The sequence below is a fragment of the Narcine bancroftii genome, chromosome 6, assembly GCF_036971445.1.
Source record: "Narcine bancroftii isolate sNarBan1 chromosome 6, sNarBan1.hap1, whole genome shotgun sequence".
NCBI classification, from domain to species: Eukaryota; Metazoa; Chordata; class Chondrichthyes; order Torpediniformes; family Narcinidae; genus Narcine; species Narcine bancroftii.
Window position 1 is genome coordinate 206,944,517 of NC_091474.1, and position 21,977 is coordinate 206,966,493.

At 38.8% G+C, this 21,977-nt stretch overlaps 1 protein-coding gene across 8 annotated transcripts in view; it reads right to left on the reverse strand.

Annotated features, from left to right (window-relative positions):
• ankrd6b (ankyrin repeat domain 6b) overlaps positions 1 to 21,977 on the reverse strand; it is a 194,777-nt gene that overhangs the window by 106,814 nt on the left and 65,986 nt on the right. For 4 of the 8 annotated variants that reach the window (XM_069887329.1, XM_069887326.1, XM_069887327.1 and 1 more), the window contains exon 2: positions 11,033 to 11,165. The exons of the other annotated variants lie outside the window; for them this stretch is intronic. The gene's annotated coding sequence lies outside the window, so the exon portion shown is untranslated. The remainder of the gene's footprint in view (positions 1 to 11,032; positions 11,166 to 21,977) is intronic. 8 annotated transcript variants of the gene reach the window in all.

Genomic DNA, 21,977 nt, shown 5'->3' on the forward strand with positions numbered 1-21,977 from the left:
TGCAATGAAAGCCTTCATCAGAGGTCAGATAATAAGTTATGTAACTAAGATGAAAAAGGACTACAATCGGGAAATAGAACAGCTGGAAATGCAAATAGTAAGTACAGAAAAAGAACTAGCAACAAGGGAAGATACAACAAAAAGAAGAGAAATGGCGGACAAAAAAATAAAATATGAAACATTTTAAACGTGTAAGGTGGAGAAGAACAATGAAAATAAAGCAAAGGTGTTATGAGCTAGGAGAAAAAAAACGCACAAAATATTAGCCTGGCAACTTAAAACAGGACAAGCTAAAAGAACTGTATTGGCATCAAGGATAAAGGACAAACAAATTAATATAACCCAATAGAGATCAATGAAAACTTTAAGGAATTCTATGAACAATTATACTGAAGGGATAAGAGAACGAAGGGAAAGAAGACAAAATAGAAGAGTTTTTAGCTAAAATTGAAATACCGAAATTGCAAGAAGAGGAATAAAACAAATTGATAAAACCATTTGAAATAAAGGAAGTACAGGATATATTAAAAAAGCTGCCGAACAATAAAATGCCTGGAGAGGATAGATTCCCAATAGAATTCTATAAAACATTTAAAGAGTTATTAATTCCTCCTCTCCTGGAACTAATGAACCAGATAGAAGAAACACAAAACTTGCCAGATTCATGTAAAACACCAATAATTACAGTAATACCAAAGATGGGGAAAGATCCACTAACACCAGCATCATATAAACCAATATCTCTACTTAATTCAGATTATAAGATAATAGCAAAAGTATTAGCAAACAGATTGGCCGATTATGTACAAAAATAGTAAAACTAGATCAAACTGGATTTATTAAGAAAAGATGAACAATGGACAATGTCTGTAAGTTCATTAACTTAATCCATGAAGTACAAGGAAATAAGATACCAACAGTGGCTGTTGCTTTAGACGCAGAAAAATCCTTTGGCAGGGTAGAATGGAATTATTTATTCAAAGTATTACAGAGGTTCAACCTACCAGAAAAATATATTAATTGGATTAAAGCATTATATAAGGGACCATTGGCGAAGGTGACAGTAAATGGATATATATCGAACCAATTTAAATTAAGTAGGTCAACAAGGCAGGGATGTCCACTATCTCCCTCACTGTTCACTTTAGCAACAGAACCATTGGCAGAACTGATAAGAACAGAAAATAAAATAAAAGGGATAAAAATAAAGGAGAAGGAATATAAAATCAGTTTATTTGCAGATGACATCATATGTACTAACAGAACCAGAAATATCAATAAAAGAGCTATATAAGAAATTGAAGGAACATGGAGAAATATCGGGGTACAAGATCAATGCAAATAAAAGTGAAGCGATGCCAATGAATAATGCGGATTACACAGAGTTTAAAAAAGAATCACTATTTAAATGGCAAACACAAGCAATCCGATACCTAGGTATTAGATTAGATAATAATTTAGGCCACCTGTACAAATTAAATTATCAGCCATTAATGAAGAAATTACAGGATGATTAGAACATTGGAAAGAATTGCCACTAACACTGATAGGAAGGGTAAATTACATTAAAATGAATATCTTCCCAAGGATACAATACCTATTTCAATCGTTACCAATTCCCTTAACAGAGAAATTCTTCATTGAACTAAAGAGAATAATAAGGAAATTCTTATCAAAAAGGGGGAAACCGAGGTTAGCACTAGGTAAATTAACAGAATGGTACAAACAAGGTGGTTTGCAGCTACCAAACTTTAAAAATTATTATAGAGCAGCACAATTAAGGTATCTATCAGATTTTTATCAGACAAGGGAAAAACCAGATTGGACCAAGATAGAGCTAGATAAAATAGGGGGAGAGGGTACCAGTACATGTACTTTATAAGTGGGATGAAAAACTGGTGCAATATAGTTCACCAGTACTGCACCATTTACTCAACATATGGAAAAAGATTCACGTAGAAAGGAAAAAAACAAATTACCAACTACCAAAATTACTATTAATGCAAAATCAACTAATCCCTTTCACAATAGATAACCTTTCCTTTAGAGAATGGGAAAGAAAAGGAATTAAAAGAATAGAAAATTGTTTTTTGGGAAATAATTTATCATTTGAACAAATGAAGTACAAATATGGAATAACTCACGGTACAATGTTTGCATACCACCAGCTGAAAACCTACTTAAAGTACAAATTGGTAAGCAGACTGAGATTACCAGAAGGAAGCAGCTTTGAATATGTGATTACAGAAGCAATGATATAAAAAGATTTATAACAAACATGTACATGAAGCTGCAAGAGAAAGAAAATGATGAAATAAGCAATAAACCCAAACAAAAGTGGGAAAAAGATTTAAACATAAAGATAAAAATGAAATATGGCAAAAGTTATGCTCTGGAACTATGAGAAATATAATAAATACGAGGTTACGCATGATACAATATAATTGGTTACACAGGCTATACACCACACCTCAAAAGTTAAATAAATGCGATCCAACAGTAACAGACAGAAGTTTTCGCTGTAAGAAGGAAACAGGGACAACAGTACATGCCATGTGAGAAAGTGAAAAAGTTTTGGGAAGATCTAAATGAGGTATTAAATAAAATCACAAAAAGCAACATACCAAAAAGTCCAGAGATCTTTCTTCTAAGTGATATAAGAAGTAAAGAATTAGGCCTCAAATTGGATGAAGCGCAAAAAAGATTTATTATCATTGCCTTAGCTGTAGCAAAAAAATGTATAATGTCAACTTGGAAATCAGAAGAGAGCCTGAGAGTACAGCAATGGTACATAGAAATGAATAAATGTATTCCATTGGAAAAAATAACATATAATTTAAAAAATAAAGTCACATTATTTGAACAAATTTGGGAACTGATCATGGAACACAACAGAGAGGGCTTGCCTCGGACCTCCACCCCCTAAAATGATAAAATGAGAAGACAAAATGACCTGATCCAGTGTGTAAATGTAGATGACACAATTTTTTATTTATTTTCATTGTGTGATGACATTGTTTAATGGGTTTATTATATTGTATATGTTGAATGTTTAATGGGTTTGCAGGGGGGGTGAAGGAGGGAGGGAAGGGAGGGGGGACAAAAGGGGAAAAAATGCCACTGTGTATATTTAAGAGGGAAATGCTTGTGTCTATTTTGATTAATATGGTTCATAGTGTAAAAAATTTAATAAAAATTTTTAAAAAAGGAATGGAAACCCAGAGATATACAATCCAGTGATCATGGGGGTGGGGGGGGGGGAATCAGATGTGGAGAGGGTGAGCAAACACAAGTTCCTGGGATTCACTATCTCAGATGATCTTTCCTGGCCCCAACACACTAATGGCATCATGAAGAAAGCACGTTAACGCCTCTACTTCCTCAGGAGTTTGCAGAGGTTTGGTATGACACCAGAAACCCTGGCAAATTCCCACAGATGTGTGGAGGGAAGTGTGCTGACCAGCTGCATCATGATCTGGTATGGGAACGTTAATACCCCTGTAAAAGGTAGTGGATACAATCCAGGACATTGCAGGCAAAACCCTGCCCATTATTGAGTACATCTACAGAAAACGCTGATGTTGGAGAGGAGTAGCAATCATCAAGGATCCAATTCACACTACACACCCTCTGTTCTCGCTGCTGCCATCAGGAAAGAGGTATTGGTGCCACAAGACTTGCAGAACCAGGTTCAGGAACAGCTACTCCCCCTCCACCATCAGACTCCTCAACAATAAACTCAATCAGGGTCTCATTTAAGGACTCTTGTCTCCTTTGTTGATTTTTTAATTCTCTTGACTTGCACATTTTGTTTACATTCGTTATCTGTTTACAGTTCTTTATTTGTTTACATGTGTACGCTGTATACAGGTTTTTTTCCACTACCAATATGTGGTCATTCTGCCTCGCCCACAGAAAAAACATCAGGGTCATATGTTTTTTTTTAGGTTTTTTTTTAAATTTTTTATTTTTCACACCATAAATCACATTAGCCATGATGTACACTTTTTCTTTTTCACACATATACAGTGACTTTTTCTCCCCCCCCCCCCCCCGCCCTCCTCCCAAGCCACCCCCCCACCCCCCCCTCATCCATTTTAGGTATACAATCTAGGTTGCATTAAACCCGTCAGACAATGTTGTCATTCAACAAAAATACACCAGAAATTCTACTGAGTCCATTCTTTTCTTTCCTTCTCCTTCCATCAACTTAGGTAATGTTTGTTCCCGGTAGGTTTTCGCTATTATATTTAATGTAAGGCTCCCATACTTGTTCGAATATTTCAATATTATTTCTTAAACTATATGTTATTTTTTCTAATGGAATACATTTATTCATTTCTATATACCATTGTTGTATTTTCAAATTATCTTCCAATTTCCAGGTTGACATAATACATTTTTTTGCTACGGCTAGGGCTATCTTAACAAATCTTTTTTGTGCATCCTCCAAATCAATTCCAAATTCTTTGTTTTTTATGTTACTTAGGAGAAAGATCTCTGGATTCTTTGGTATATTGTTTTCTGTTATTTTATTTAATATCTGATTGAGATCTTCCCAAAATTTTTCTACTCTCTCACATGTCCAGATTGCATGAATTGTTGTTCCCATTTCTTTTTTACATCGAAAACATCTATCAGATACTGTTGGGTCCCATTTATTTAACTTTTGCGGTGTAATGTATAGTCTGTGTAACCAATTATATTGTATCGTACGTAGCCTCGTATTTATTGTATTTCTCATCGTTCCAGAACATAATTTCTCCCATGTTTCCTTTTTTATCTTTATATTTAAATCTTGTTCCCATTTTTGTTTAGTTTCACCATTTGTTTCCTCATTCTCCTTTTCTTGCAGTTTAATATACATATTTGTTATAAATCTTTTGATTAATATTGTATCTGTAATCACATATTCAAGGTTACTTCCCTCTGGTAAACTCAAATTGCTTCCTAATTTATCTTTCAAGTAGGATCTCAGTTGGTAATATGCCAGCGCTGTATCTCCAGTTATATTGTACTTATCTCTCATTTGTTCAAAGGATAAGAATCTACTTCCTGAAAAACAATTTTCTATTCTTTTAATCCCTTTTTTTTCCCATTCTCTAAAGGAAAGGTTATCTATTGTAAAAGGGAGTAACTTATTTTGCGTCAATATTAGTTTTGGTAATTGATCATTTGTTTTATTTCTTTCTACATGAATCTTCTTCCAAATATTGAGAAGATGATGTAATACTGGAGAAGTTCTATGTTGTACCAATTTTTCGTCCCATTTATATAATATGTGTTCAGGTATCTTTTCCCCTATTTTATCTAATTCTAATCTCGTCCAGTCTGGTTTTTCCCTTGTTTGATAAAAATCTGATAGGTATATTAATTGTGCAGCTCTATAATAATTTTTGAAGTTTGGCAATTGTAAGCCTCCTTGTTTATACCATTCTGTTAATTTATCTAGTGCTATCCTCGGTTTCCCCCCTCTCCATAAAAATTTCCTTATTATTTTCTTTCACTCTTTGAAGAATTTTTCTGTCAGTTGTATTGGCAATGCCTGAAATAAGTATAATATCCTTGGAAAAATGTTCATTTTAATACAGTTTATCCTTCCTATCAGTGTTAGTGGTAGATCTTTCCAATGCTCTAAATCGTCCTGTAATTTTTTCATTAGTGGATTGTAATTGAGTTTATATAATTGGCCTAGATTTTTGTTTATTTGTACACCTAGGTATCTTATTGCCTGCATTTGCCATCTGAATGGAGATTCCCCCTTAAATTTTGAGAAATCCGCATTATTCATAGGCATTGCTTCACTTTTATTTACGTTTATCTTGTAACCCGACACTTCTCCATATTCCTTCAATTTCTTATATAATTCTTTTATTGATAGTTCTGGTTCTGTTAAGTACACTATAACATCATCCGCAAATAAACTGATTTTATATTCCCTGTCTTTTATTTTTGTTCCTTTTATATTATTATCTATTCTTATCAATTCTGCTAGTGGTTCTATAGCTAGCGCAAACAATAAAGGTGATAGTGGGCATCCCTGCCGCGTTGACCTGCTTAAGTTAAATTGCTTTGATACATGTCCATTTACTGTCACTTTCGCTAACGGTCCCTTATATAATGCTTTAATCCAATTAATACACTTCTCCGGTAAACTGAATTTTTGCAATACTTTGAACAAATAATTCCATTCTACTCTGTCGAAGGCCTTCTCTGTGTCTAAAGCAACTGCTACTGTAGGTGCTTTATTTCCTTCTACTGCATGAATTAAGTTAATAAATTTACAAATATTGTCTGTTGTGCGTCTTTTTTTGATAAATCCAGTTTGGTCTAAATTTACCATTTTCGGTACCTGTTCTGCTAATCTGTTTGCTAATAGTTTAGCTATTATCTTATAATCTGTGTTTAGCAAAGATATTGGTCTATATGACGCTGGTGAGAGTGGATCTTTCCCTTGTTTTAGTATTACTGTAATTATTGCTGTTTTACATGAATCTGGTAAGTTTTGTGTCTCATCAATCTGGTTGATTACATCCAGGAGGGGCGGTATTAATAAGTCTTTAAATGTTTTGTAGAATTCTATTGGAAATCCATCCTCTCCTGGTGTCTTATTATTTGGTAATTTTTTTATTATCTCTTGTATTTCTACTGTTCCAAATGGTTCTGTTAATTTATTTTGTTCCTCTATTTGTAGTTTTGGTAGTTCAATTTTAGTCAAAAATTCATCTATTTTCCCTTCTTTCCCTTCGTTTTCAGTTCGGTATAATTGTTCATAGAATTCTCTAAAGTTTTCCTTAATTTCTTTTGGATTATATGTAATTTGTTTGTCTTTTTTCCTTGATGCCAATACCATTTTCTTAGTTTGCTCTGTCTTAAGCTGCCATGCTAGGATTTTGTGCGTTTTTTCACCTAGTTCATAATATTTCTGTTTTGTCTTCATTATATTCTTCTCAACCTTATATGTTTGTAATGTTTCATATTTTATTTTTTTATCCGCCAATTCTCTTCTTTTAGTTGTATCTTCCTTCATTGCTAATTTTTTTTCTATGTTTACTATTTCCCTTTCCAACTGCTCTGCTTCCTGATTATAGTCCTTCTTCATCTTGGTTACATAACTTATTATTTGCCCTCTAATGAATGCTTTCATTGCGTCCCATAGTATAAACTTATCTTCCACTGATTCCGTATTTACTTCAAAATACATTTTTAATTGTTTTTCAATAAATTCTCTAAAATCCTGTCTTTTAAGTAGCATGGGGTTTAATCTCCATCTATACATTCTTGGAGGGATGTCCTCTAGCTTTACTGTCAATATTAAGGGTGAATGGTCCGATAGCATTCTCGCTTTATATTCTGTTTTTCTTACTCTATCCTGCATACTAGCTGATAACAAAAATAGGTCTATTCTTGAGTATGTTTTATGTCTAGCCGAGTAGTATGAGTATTCCTTTTCTTTTGGGTTTTGTTTCCTCCATATATCCAAAAGTTTCATTTCTTGCATTGATTTAATTATAAATTTGGTTACTTTGTTCTTCCTGTTAATTTTTTTCCCCGTTTTATCCATATTTGGATCCAAATTCAGGTTGAAATCCCCTCCTATTAGTATGTTCCCTTGCGTATTAGCTACCTTCAAAAAGATATCTTGCATAAACTTTTGATCTTCTTCGTTAGGTGAATATACATTAAGTAGATTTCAAAACTCCGAATATATCTGACATTTTATCATAACATATCTCCCTGCTGGATCTATTATTTCCTCTTCTATTTTAAATGGCACATTTTTACTAATTAATATAGCCACTCCTCTTGCTTTTGAATTATACGATGCTGCTGTTACATGTCCTACCCAATCTCTCTTTAATTTCTTGTGCTCCAATTCAGTTAAGTGTGTTTCTTGGACAAATGCTATATCAATTTTTTTCCTTTTTCAGTAAATTTAGTAGTTTCTTCCTTTTAATTTGGTTATGTATTCCATTAATATTTAAAGTCATATAGTTCAGCGTAGCCATTTTATATTTTGTTTATCTTCTCTTTCTGTTTTTCCATCATTACCTTTCCTCCTTTTCCATTTCTGTTTTCTTATTTTCAACTCTTTATAAGACAACATTCCTACAACATCCAACATTTTCCTTATTCTCCTATTTATATCTTCTTTATCCCCAATCTCCCCTTCCCCTCCTGAGTTGTCCTTTATCCCTTGTCGGACAACCACATCTCCCCTCTCCATCTGGGTTTGCGAATCCACTCGCAAGCGTCAACTGATTTTGCAGTGACCGCTATTTCCTCCCACCCAGCCCCCCCCAGAAAAGATTTCACTTTTCATATGTCACAAAGGTCACTCTTTTAATTCCCTCCTTATTCTCTCTATTCCATTACCTTCCCTTATTAATTCTTGTCTATACTATCTATATTTTCCTCTAAGTACAGGTACATTCACGTATGCACATTGTCTCTATTCACTCTTATACCTCTTTACCCGCATACATACCAATCGTGATCATTTTTACTCTCATTACCCGTCTTCATCCCTCAGTCTATTTTTGTCTTTGCCCACATACGTATCAATCGTGATCATTTTTACTCTCATTACCCGTCTTCATCCCTCAGTCTATTTTTGTAATTGTTCTGAAAATTTTCGTGCTTCTTCTGGATCCGAGAATAGTCTGTTTTGTTGTCCTGGAATAAATATTTTCAATACCGCTGGATGCTTTAGTATAAATTTATACCCTTTCTTCCATAAAATCGCCTTTGCTGTATTGAACTCTTTTCTCTTCTTTAGGAGTTCAAAACTTATATCTGGATAAATGAAGATTTTTTGCCCTTTATACTCCAGTGGTTTGTTGCCCTCTCTTACTTTTTCCATTGTCTTCTCCAGTACCTTTTCTCTTGTAGTATATCTTAGGAATTTTACTAAAATAGATCTTGGTTTTTGTTGTGGTTGTGGTTTAGAGGCCAATGCTCTATGTGCCCTTTCTATTTCCATTTCTTGCTGTAGTTCTGGACATCCTAGGGTCTTAGGGATCCAATCTTTTATAAACTCCCTCATATTCTTGCCTTCTTCATCTTCCTTAAGGCCCACTATCTTTATGTTATTTCTTCTGTTATAATTTTCCATTATATCTATTTTTTGATCTCGGCTGCACCATTTCATCAGATGCAAGGATCGACAATGAGATAGACAACAGACTCGCCAAGGCAAATAGCGCCTTTGGAAGACTACACAAAAGAGTCTGGAAAAACAACCAACTGAAAAACCTCACAAAGATAAGCGTATACAGAGCCGTTGTCATACCCACACTCCTGTTCGGCTCCGAATCATGGGTCCTCTACCGGCACCACCTACGGCTCCTAGAACGCTTCCACCAGCGTTGTCTCCGCTCCATCCTCAACATCCATTGGAGCGCTCACACCCCTAACGTCGAGGTACTCGAGATGGCAGAGGTCGACAGCATCGAGTCCACGCTGCTGAAGATCCAGCTGCGCTGGATGGGTCACGTCTCCAGAATGGAGGACCATCGCCTTCCCAAGATCGTATTATATGGCGAGCTCTCCACTGGCCACCGTGACAGAGGTGCACCAAAGAAAAGGTACAAGGACTGCCTAAAGAAATCTCTTGGTGCCTGCCACATTGACCACCGCCAGTGGGCTGATAACGCCTCAAACCGTGCATCTTGGCGCCTCACAGTTTGGCGGGCAGCAGCCTCCTTTGAAGAAGACCGCAGAGCCCACCTCACTGACAAAAGGCAAAGGAGGAAAAACCCAACACCCAACCCCAACCAACCAATTTTCCCTTGCAACCGCTGCAATCGTGTCTGCCTGTCCCGCATCGGACTGGTCAGCCACAAACGAGCCTGCAGCTGACGTGGACTTTTTACCCCCTCCATAAATCTTCGTCCGCGAAGCCAAGCCAAAGAAAAAAGTTCTTGTGCCTCTTTACTTTTTTTATTAGATTCCTCCAATTTCTTTTTTAAGTCTTCTACCTCCATTTCTGCTGCTACTGCCCGCTCTTCCATCTTGTCCATTTTCTTTCCCATTTCTGTTAAGGTCATATCTATTTTATTCACTTTCTCTTCTGTGTTGTTTATTCTTCTTCTTAAATCATTAAATTCCTGTGTTTGCCATTCTTTAAATGACTCCATGTATCCTCTAACAAGAGAAAGTATATCCTTTACCTTGCCTTTCCCTTCTTCTATTTCACTGTACTCTTCCTCTTCTTCTTCCTCTGGGTTGGCCATCTGTTGTTTCTTTGTTGCCCTTTTCTCTTCTTTCTTGTTTTCATTGTCTTCTGTGGTCTCTTCTTGCTGCAGGTGTTCTGCAGCTGTCGTTGCCGGCTGTGGAGATCGACTCCCCAGCTGGTCCCCCCTCCCGTCGGTGTGTTTTTTTTCATGCGCATGCGCGGTTGCGCACTTTTACTCGGCTCTGCGAGCCATTTTTGTAGTCCTATTTCTACCGACCTGAGGAAGCGGGCTTCTCTCTCCACAGCGCGCCTCTTCGGACAGGTAAGGCCTTCTCCTTCTTCCTCCGTTGTCTTCTCTTCCTCTCTTCTTACCGTTGCTTTCGATTTTTCTTTTTTTGTCGCCATCTTCTTTCCACCTTTATACTCACTTTTCTTTAACTTTTATTTCTGTGCCTTTGTATTTTCTCTTGTTTTTCCCGACTTTTCTGGAGAGGGCTGGAGTTCACCGTCCGGCCACTACTCCATCACGTGACTCCTCCCAGGGTCAATTGTGATGTCATGTCTGCACTCTGATAATAAATCTAAAACCTGAAACCATCTTCATAAAACCCTATGATGTTGTAGGAGGCCACTTGGCCCATCAAATCTATATTGGGTCTCAGAATATTCACAGAAGTCTGATTTCCCCACTTATTTTCCTAGAACACATTTTATTTCATAAACAAAATATACCTATCCTATCGTTTAGCCTTGAAATGGATGTAAATGAAATATAGGCATCACAAAGCTACATACAGAAGGTTCAAGATCAACTTTAATTTGGAAATACACCAAATGGGCAGGCACACTGCTTACCTTGGATACCTGCTCCCATAATCTTCACCACAATCAAGAGGCCCTCAGTTCACGGAGAGCTCTCTCGAACACCAATAACGTCATTGCATTTCCCACTCATATTGGTCTAGCACATTCTCTTTCAGAAAGTTCCCTGAAGCAAAAAAGTAATGTAAATGTTCATATTACTTGATTCAATTAACATAAAATATCATCCTGCACCACTTCAATAAACTCAGGGACTCATTCAAGGATTACTGGATTTGTATACATCTGCATATGCAGAATTTGTTTGCAGTCCTTTTCTTCCTTTGAGTAGAGTTTACAGTTACTGGTAATTCGAAATTCTGCTTGGCCCACAGAAAAAGAATCTCGGGGTTTTCAGTAAAGTCATGTGTGTAATCGGATGATAAACTTGAACTTTGCACTTTAATATATTATGCACACAGGAGTGTATGGTTTTATCTCTACTTGGAGATATTCTTTTTTAATCAAATACATCATCCTCAAAACAATAACTATTAGTTCCACAAAACATTGAGTTAAGAGCTGAACTTTCACAGAAATGTGACCTTCTTCCCCACAAGCTTTACAATATTTTTAATACATAGATCTTAAGAAATATCTGCAGCAGTTGGTTATGTGGCTCTGCAATTTATTAATTTTTTTTTAGACAGACAGCACGGTAACAGGCCCTTTCGGTCCAGGAGCTCATACCCCCCAATTACACCCAAATGACCTCCAACCCGAGAAAACAATAGGGAAATTTAAAAACTTTTAGTAATATGAATGAAAGGAAAATAGAGGGTGATGGATGTGAGGCAGGGAAGGATTAGATTACTGTGGATTAGGTTTATATAGCCAGTCAATGTCGTGGGTCAAAGGGATGTTCTGTGTTCAATCTCTTGATTTTCTTATTTCAAAAAAATCTATTGAGCTAAACCTTGAAAACACTCAAGAGCTCATCAACTAATTATTGTTTTGTGATATATACAAATGACTTAGATTAAAAAATAGATGCATAGTTTAGTAAGTTTGCCGATGGCACAAAGATTGGTGAAGTTGTGACAGATGTAGCAAAACATAAAATAAAGTAAGGTTTTGCATTTTGGTAGGTCAAACACAAAGGGAAAGTATACGGTTCATGGCAGGATCCTCAAGTGCACTGATGTGCAGAGATCAGGAGGTCCATATAAATAGCTCCCTGAAAGTGGCGATACAAGCGGATAGATTGGTAAAGAAGGCGTATGGCATTTTCTGCTATCCCTTCTTTCCCTCATGTCTCCACCCCTTCCCTCTCTATTCACCTTGCCAACCCTCTTCCCCATTTGCTGATTTGCCCTCCCTCCTTTTTCCACCTATTACCTTCTGCTTTTGCAACCATGCTCCTCCCTCCCCACCTTTTTATTAGAACACCTGCCGACACTTTTCTAGTGCTTGATGAAGGACTCAAGCCCGAAACATCAGTTGCGCATCTTTATCTTGCCTATATAAAGTACACTGTTTGGCCTGCTGAGTTTCTTCAGTATTGTGTTTTAACCAGGTGCTGAGTATCTGCTCTGGCGATGCATTGCCAGGCCTCTACTGCAGCCATATTCAGCTCAATGGTCAAACCAAAATGTGTACAAATAACCTTGAATAAAATCTGCAATGTGCACTTTAATCACATGTGAATTGTTTGATTACAAATTTAAAACTGTGGAGAACATGGGCAAATAAAAGGAAAAAGTGCCTTTGTCCCAGACATTATAGAGGGCACTGTAGGTGTCCATGTTGTCTTGTTATTCCAAGGAGTTAGCACCTACTGTCGACCTGTTTCATCGGTCTGAGAATTGGAGTTGGTCACTGGTGGCTTAGTAGGCTGGAGTTGATGTGAACCATGACCAACCTCTCAAAGCATCTCATGATGGTGGATGTCAAAGCCACCAGCCGATAGTAATTTAGGCCTATCATTACATTGGCACCACGATAGGAGGAGTCTTCTTGAGCCAGGTGGGTACTTCTGCCTGTTGCAGAGATGATTGATGTATGTGAACACAGCCCCTAGTTGGTCTGCAGGCACAGAGGACCCATCAGGGGCACCAATTGGGCAGTCACTTTCTACAGGTTCATTCTTTGAAAGGCCAATCTGGCATTTTCAGTGGTGACCATAGATTTTCAAGTTAGGAAAGGGGAAACCAATGCAGACAAAGAGAGAACATACAAACTCCTTACAGACAGTGCTGGATTCAAACCTGGGTCACTGGCACTGTAAAGGTGTTGTGCTAAAAGCTATGCTAACCATTATGCCCAGTTTTGCTCTGTAACTCACGATGGCATGCATGTGCTGCCATGAGCACCTGGTGTCCAGGAGGTTTGCCTGGGACTCGTGTCTTTTGGTACTGCCTCTTAACATCTCTAATGGCCTTACATAGGTCATATTTGGCTTTCATGCATAGGGCTGGGTCACCTGTCTTGTACACCTCATTCCTGGCCTTCACCAGTGAGTGCATCTTGAAATTCACCCACAGTTTCCAGCTGGAGGGCATGCTGATTCTTCTCTTTGGCATGCAGTCTTCTATACGCTTGCTGATCAAGTCAGTGATGGCAGTGGGTTGGTTGTGGATCCTTAAATATGGACCAGTCTACTGACTCAATGCAGACATGTAGGATGCTGTCCAGCGATCCAGGACCTTTACTACTCGCGTTTCAGCTTCTGCTTGTAGGCAGGTTAGTGGCCAGTCTGCACGTGGAGTACAGTGTGCAATTCTGGTCACCCCACTACAGGAAAAATGTGGAGGCTTTGGAAAGGGCATAGTGAGACTTACCAGGACTAGAAGACATGAGCAAGAAGGATAGGTTGGACAAACTTGGGTTGTTTTGTCTGGCACATCGGCAGCTGAGCGGAGACATGATAGAATTTTATAAGATTATGTGAGGCAGACTGGGGGGGGTGGGGGGGGGTAGCGTAGACATGTATTTTGAGTCAGTTTTGTTTTGCACTGTTAATAAGGGGTAATTCTGCCTGGCCTGCAGGAAAAAAGAATTTCAGCATTGTATGTGATGTCACATATGTAGTCTGACAATAAATCAGAAATTCAAATCTGACCTGTATTTAACCCTTTGCTAATATCACAAAAACTTTAGTTGCCAGGTCCCTGCCATTTGTGGGAGCTTGCAATGCAGAAATTTCACTGTCATTTATCCTTCATTACCATAATTAACACTTTAAAAGTGTTGCAATAGTTGTAATGTACATTGGAGGAGCCTATCAAGCATGATCAAGGGTAGACCTTTTTTCCTTTGGCTTCTCCAGTACTATACAGTATTTTATTAAATTCTCAAGATTCACTGAAAACAGAAACCTGCTCAAGTGTTGTTTAAAAATTATGGGCCTTTTCCTTTCAAGAATAACTTCTGGGTCGCAAAAGAAGGGCCTCAAGCCTGATTGGTTTAAAGGGCACAAACTGCTTGCTTTCATTCTCCCTCCAACAAGACAGTTAATGAAACCATGGAAACAGGCAAATTTCATGAGAGAAGTGAATTGCTCCAACACTAATGAGGGTATTTTGATTTAATGGTCCCCAGAATGCTAATCTGTCTGATAATTGGCTTGCTAATGTTTTGTGAAACTGCAAAGAAAAATGCATGGCAAGAAAATCAAGTAAAACATTTCTGTCGGAACATTTAAATGGAAGCCACTGAACTCCAGCAAGTGGTAACTTTGTACTTCACAAGTTTTGGACCTCTTCAGGACATTTTGAAGATGCCAGTCTCAGTTTTACCCATTTGAAAATGTTAACTGCATTAACGGTATCCCATTTTATTCAAAATATGCAAGTATTTTCCACATCAAAATATTCCCTGCCATGTCATGGGATTGACAATCACCAGAAAACATAACAGCACAGCAGAGGTCTTTCAGCCCACGATGTTGAGCTAACCTATATACACTTCTGAACGGTCTAAACCTTCCCTACCTCACATCCTTAACCCTCTTATTTTTTTAAATTACATCCACGTGCCTGTCTATTAAATGTCCCTATTGTTCCGACCTCTACCACCAACCCTGTCAATGCATTCCAGGCATCAACCATCCTGTGTAAAAAGAAAATGTGCCCATGACATCTCCCCAAAATTTCCCTTCCCTCACCTCAGATGTCCTTTGGTATGTGCTATGGTCGCCCTGGGAAAATAGTGCTGAGTGTCCACCCTATCTATAGCCCCTTTCATACTGGCACCTTGTCCCAGTAATTGACAGCCAATCTACCAGTCAAGAGTCCAGTGTGAAAGTTCTTTAATCAGCATGTAGGCGTCATCAGACGCCAGGTATGATACCACCTAGGTAGGTAATATCATCCCCGGCGTCTGATGACACCTGCATGCTGATTAGCCCAGTGTGAAAGGGACATAGGGTATCCTGGGATAAAGTAATGACACGCTGATTACATTTTTGCATGAGTGCAGGAACATGAAGAAAAAAGATTAAAAAGGTATAAACTTTGCCGACCTATATAAACCTTTATAAATGTTTCAAGGAACATGGGAAAGTTCCAGCAGGAGATAGAGATGACAGATCTGTCCTCCCAAAATTCCATGCAGTAGAGAAACTCCTCCATTAGTGCTCCATGCATACAGGCTGTTCCCTGCCACATGGAATTCTGTGGGGGGGGGGGGTGGGGGGCAAGTCCGCCATCGCTCTTTCCCACAGTCTTTATAAATTGTGTGCTATTGCCACTAGGACTTTTCCACGGTGTTTATAAATGTGCGGCTACATTTTCCCATGGTCTTTTATAAATTTGTAAAGATTTATACAGGCCAGCAAAACAATGGGCTGAAGGGCTCACACTATGCTGTACATAATGATGAATGTTATAATTTAGCATGATTAATTTTGTTTAAATACAAGATCATAATATATTGATCAGGATTTAGGGCAGATCCACCATCGCTTGTTGCTTCACTCAAGCATCACCAGTGGAAGATAGAAACCCCCATCCCTGGGGATGCCTTATAATGAGTGTGAAAGGACACAGAGAATTGGTTAATAGTGGTCCAGTGTGAAAGGCAAAAATGGTTCCTTAACCAGTTCACTGAATGGCCAATCTACTGGTTAGCCCGTGTGAAAAGGGCTTATGCTTCCCATAATCTTGTAGACCTCTATTAAATCATCCCTTATCCTTCATTAATCTAATGCCTAATTAGCCATGTTCTCCAATCAAGGCAATACCCTGGTTATTTTCCTTTGCATCCTCTGCACCCTCTTCATAGCTTCCACACCCTTCCTGAACACAATATTCCAAGTGTGCTCTAACCAGAGTTTTTGTAGAGCTACAACTAGATCTTGAACTCAATTCCACGACTAATGCAGGCCAGCAAACTATATGCCTTCTTATCAACCCTATCAATCTACGCAACAACCTTGAGAGACCAAGCCATTTCATGTCAGGTTTCCGCCTGGAGTCCGGTTACTAGTGCGGATGGAAAACTTGCCTTTCAGACAGCCGTCCTAAAACGCTCCAGCGTCACATTTATATGGCGAGGCACCTCGTAGCGCTCTCCGGATCCAATGGAGATAGGCTGACTAGTGCCATAGCGCCATGCATCATAAATACACAGCAGAGCAATGGCCATCTTCCCTACCCATAATTCTCCACACTGCTGGAATTGCTCTATGGTCCCTCCATTTTTCCACTTTATTAAGAATCCTGTCATTAACTAGATACTGCACATTCAAGTTTGATCTTCCAAAACACATCACTTCACATTTATCAGACTTGAACTCCATCTGCCACTTCTCTGCTGAACTCTGTATGGATTGAGATCAAACAGCAATCAGTCATCAAAAGATGCAATTAAGATCAGTCAAAAGGAACATCAAAGTTACAGATGTAAAAAGTAAAATGACAAGCATCGTCGGAGAAAAAATATTAATGATTAAAAAACTCGTTTCCTGGGATTTCACTGAAAGGAGGATCCTGTTCAATGCTAGAATTTCAAAGAGGGAGGGGAACCAAATTACAAACCCAGTGGGAGGAAGAGAGAGGTAAACAAGAATCTAACGAGAATAGTAGTTATCATTCACTGAACAAATAAAGTTCAAGTTTCTCAACTGACTGTACACATCCAACAAGACAAATCAGTGTTTCTCTGGACTGCAGTGCATACTCATTCATACACAGCACATAATAATCGCATACGGACATAAAGATATATTTTAAAATAAATATTTTCAAATTATTTACTTGGATTACAGGATATTGTTCGTTATTCTTACAGCCTGCGGGAAGAAGATAATTCCCAGCCTGATTTTGATGGTCCTGTTCCTCGTCCTTGATGGTCGTGGGTTAAAGATGTTTTATGGTGGGTGGAAAGGGTTCTCTACAATTCTTTCAGACCTATTTAAGCAATGCTCCTAGTAAATTCCCCCAATAGAGGAAAGGGGGACCCGAGTGACCTTCTCGGCCATTTTGATGACGCTCTGTATTGATTTCTGGTCCAATGCTTTGCGGCCACCATACCACACAATGATGCAGCCAGACAGGACACTCTCAATTATGCTCCTGTGAAAAATGATCATGATGGAGGCCGGTTGTCTTGCCCTCCTCTGCCTCCTTGCGAAGTGTCAATGCCTGACTAATGAGGGGGTGTTGTGGTCCCAGAACAGATTATCTGTTAGATGCATACCAAGGAACTTTCTGATGTCCACTCTCTCAGTGATGTGTAATGGAGAATATGGTCAACCTTCATCCTCCTAAAGTCCACAATCATCTCCTTTGTCTTGTCCACATTGAGACTCAGATTGCTGTTCTTGCGCCCAACCTCCTCTCTGTAAGCCAACTCAACATTGTTGCCGATGAGGTCAACTACTGTGGTATCATCCCCAAACTTGACGATTTGGTTGGAATGGAATCTGGCAGTGTAGTGTGAGTCAACAGTTGTGAAGAGTAGTGGGCTGAGCATGCAACCCTGAGATGCTTGGCGTAATGGGAAAGGAGATTTTGCTACCAACCTGTATAGACTGCCTGCCTTTCAGTCAAGAAGTCCAAAATCCAGTTGCAGAGAAGGGTGTCAAGTCCCATCAAAGACAGTTTATCCACCAGTCTGAGGTATGATAATGTTGAACGCTGAGCTGAAGTCAATGAACCACAGCCTGGCAGATGAGGCATCATGCACTAGATGGGCAAGGATAGAGTGGACGGTCAAGGCTATAGCATTGTCTGTGGACAAGTTTGGACGGTAGGCAGATTGGAACAAGTCCAATGTCAGTGGAAGGTGCACTTTGATGCTTTGCATCACCAGCTGCGCAAACTACTTCATGATAATAGGTCAGTGCCACTGGGCATTAGGAGACACATAGTCCAGTTACTATCAGTCTCTGAAGCACCAAGATGATTGTGGCTGCCTTGAATCCTGGAGGGTCAGAAGAATGTTGGAGTTCGAGAAGATTTCCATTAGGAACTCTGCCAGCTGGGCTGCACCATCCTTCAGCACCCAACTAGATGTGTTGTCTTGTCCCATTGCTTTGCGTGGGTTCACCCAGAATAGGCTTCTCCTCTCCTCAGATGCAGCTATGCAGAGTGCCTGTTCTTCAGTGGGTGTCACATCGTTTTTCCTCAACAAAACATGTACCAAAGATTTTCAACCTGTCAGGTCTACCTGAGGTGACCATGTAGCAGAGGCATGCTTTCCTTACTGATACAAACTGTGCGCGAGTACCTTCCTGCACCACTTTCTCAAGCTGTATATTCCAGATTCCGACCATCAGAGTGGTAAAATAATCCTCTTACCCACTCCTGCCCCACTCTAACCTTCCCTGTTCATTACCTTAAACCATTGTACTCTGTTTTAGAGGTCACCAAATCAAGGAAAAGAATTCTCACATCTCCCCTAGGTCCCTCAATTTTGTATATCTTCCCTGCCCCACCTTAAAAAAAAACCCTGCTTATCTGATCTCTCCTTATAACTGAAACATTTCATCTCAGCCATTATCCTGGGAAATTTTCTCCACAATCACACCATTCTCAGTGTGGAGATCAGAGCTACACAATACTTTAGTTAACCAGAATTTTATAAATTTGACCTTCCTGCTCTTATGTTATATATCCTGGTTTATAATGGGCAGCAAACCATGTGCCTTCTTCATCATCTTTAGGGGCCTATTAAGATGTTGTCTGGATTAGATGATACTAACTGTAAGAAGGGAGTGGATGAACTTGCCCTCTTTTGGTGGAGTAAAAGCCATAAGGAGGTAACAGACATTTCATAAAATGAAGGGAGGCATAAATTGTAGTTGTTTCCCAGGGTGGAAATTTCAAACACTGGACGTTATAGCTTTAAGGTGTGGCGAGGGGGTGGAACAGCTTACCTGTGCGAGGTAAGCTTGGAACACAGTACCAGGCAAGGTGATGGGAAAACAGACAATACAGCGATGCTTAAGAGGCATTTGGACAAGCACATGAACATAGAGGAAATAGATCACATACAGGCAGATAAGATTAGTTTAACGAGACATCATGGTTGGCCTGTTCTTGTGCTTTACTGCACTGGGTTCCTTAATTGAAACCTTGGGCCCTTGTTCCTCATTACCTAAATCTCCCTCTAAAGTGCATTCCAGGCCAAACTCGCTTGTAACGTGCACTTAAAAGATGCAAAACACTCTCCTATTATAATCCAATTTCTCTGAAAATCCCTGGCAATTCACATAAGCAGTTTCACAACTTGAAGGGGTGGCAAACTGCTATTGATAGCATGCGACAACATTGGGAAGAAAAGTTAAAATTGGGCTGTAACAGCTCTTTCGTTAATCTGCATTCTAAAATTATATATAACCAATTTATCTCTGAAGATTAAGTGGCTTTCTGAAACCAGAATGCCACTTCCTTTGCAAAACTAATTTTGGTATAAATTCGTAGCCTGAAGAGAAGAATAAGCTTGATTATATATTCTTGGCAGAGGACCCAAACTCTTGAATCTACAACCATTCAATGTATTCAATGTAGCGAGGAAACCACGGTGCACCAATAACCAAAATTATGTTGGTGGTAAGCTTTAGTCTACATTTGGTTCCTAGAAGTAAAATTAAAAAGAAAACAGTGAAATAATTAAGTCTGCAGATTTTGTGATAACAGTAAATAGACAAATGTGTTGGAGAAATTCAGCAGGACCCACAGCGTACTTTAACGAAGGGCTCAGGTGCAAAATGTTAGTTATATATCTTCATTGAGATTATCTCCTTTGGACCCTGCAAGACCTGCTGAGTTTCTCCAGCACTTTAATTCACAAGAAGAAAACCAACACCCATTGTGCATGGAAAAATATTCTGCACCACTTGGTTAACAGAGCGAGAAATTGGCAGCTGGCCATTCAGAAAATAAAAACAGGTTTTCATCAAAATACCACACAACTCTCAGCAAGAATATCAGAATATTGCACAAAATCTGCAGGGCAGCACCACCAGGCAATCCTTAGGCCGTGTTTCATGACCAATTTTGGGATCATGACTCGGCAACTAAGATCACTGGCCAATTTCCTTTTGCTACTCCCTGACTGATACAGCTGCTCAGGAAGACCCAATATTATTTGTTTGGCTTCCACAGGACATCCATCCCCTGTATCTGCCTTAAGACTCACCCATTTTGGATTATAAACTCCAGTCTCTCCCTGGTACCACATCCATTCAAACAGGCATTTGGAATAGCAGAAATTAAACAGGGATATAATTCAATATCTTGCAATACAAAATTAAAGGGCTGACTCAGCCCAGAGGTTGGGCAACCGATTCTTGTGCTAATATTCATAGGAATGGCAGTGATGAATTTCAGTGGAGGATAGATGCAATTGAGGTGTTCAAAGAGAACTTGATTCGAAGGTGTTAGGAAAGAATATGCACAGCTCTGGGTAGTGTGCAAGAGACCGACACTATCTCTATCACGTGGATTTGGTACACATTTAATGGGCCAAATGGCCTTCCCCCCCATCCTATAACCATTATGTGATTCTGTAAGCTTTGTGAAGTTATTGCTGAGAGATGTGGCCCAATTCTCATCAGCACAGGTCTTCCACACGGATGTATAAAAATGTTTAACTGAAATCAAAACTTAATGAAGTTAAAAATACTAACACTTCCCCTTGTTTCTCTCAATCACTCACCCTGCAGCAGACAAATCAATTACAGGTCGTTGGAGCAGAGGGAGCCTCCAGAATTTTACATTGGACTCTTATATAACCATATAACCATTTACAGAGCGGAAACAGGCCATGTCGGCCTTTCGAGTCTGCACCGGATGTCCATCTTTAGAGATTGGTTGGTTAGAAATTGCATGAATTCCCAGTGACTTTGAGACCTCATCATATGCAAAGTAACTGCTGATATTTCTTCCAAAAATCCAAGCCATTATCTGTAGAGGTGTATTGGAACATTCAGCCCAATTATACAGCTGTGCACGTTATGGTTTTGACAGCACTGTCAAACTTATTTATTGTCTTATTAAAAAGGTAGTCCTCACAAAAGAGCCTTGCCTTGCTGATCTTTTGTTTCCCACATTCAATTCAATTTACAATGAAATTTATTTATTGTGTTATTAAAAAGGTAGTCCTCACAAAAGAGCCTTGCCTTGCTGATCTTTTGTTTCCCACATTAGATTCAATTTACAATGAATTGCATGTCACTTGCAATAACTTTGAACAGCTCAAGTATTTTTCCACAAATGCAGCTTTCTTGAAACCCTCATACAATAAGGAGGTGTAACAACTCAAGTATTTTGTTCTGGCCTATGAAAATCCCATCGCTGTCATAGTAATGGATGGGAAATTGTTTGGCAGTGAAAGCAAACAGAAAACTTGGCATCACCCAGAGATATTGTTGTGTGGTTGTCAGTGAAATTCACGTAAATATCTAGATCATGGGAATTATTTTGCCCCTAGCAGGGTTTCATGGAACATGAACATTTCTTCTCATAAATATTGCGGTGTCTGGGCTATTTTG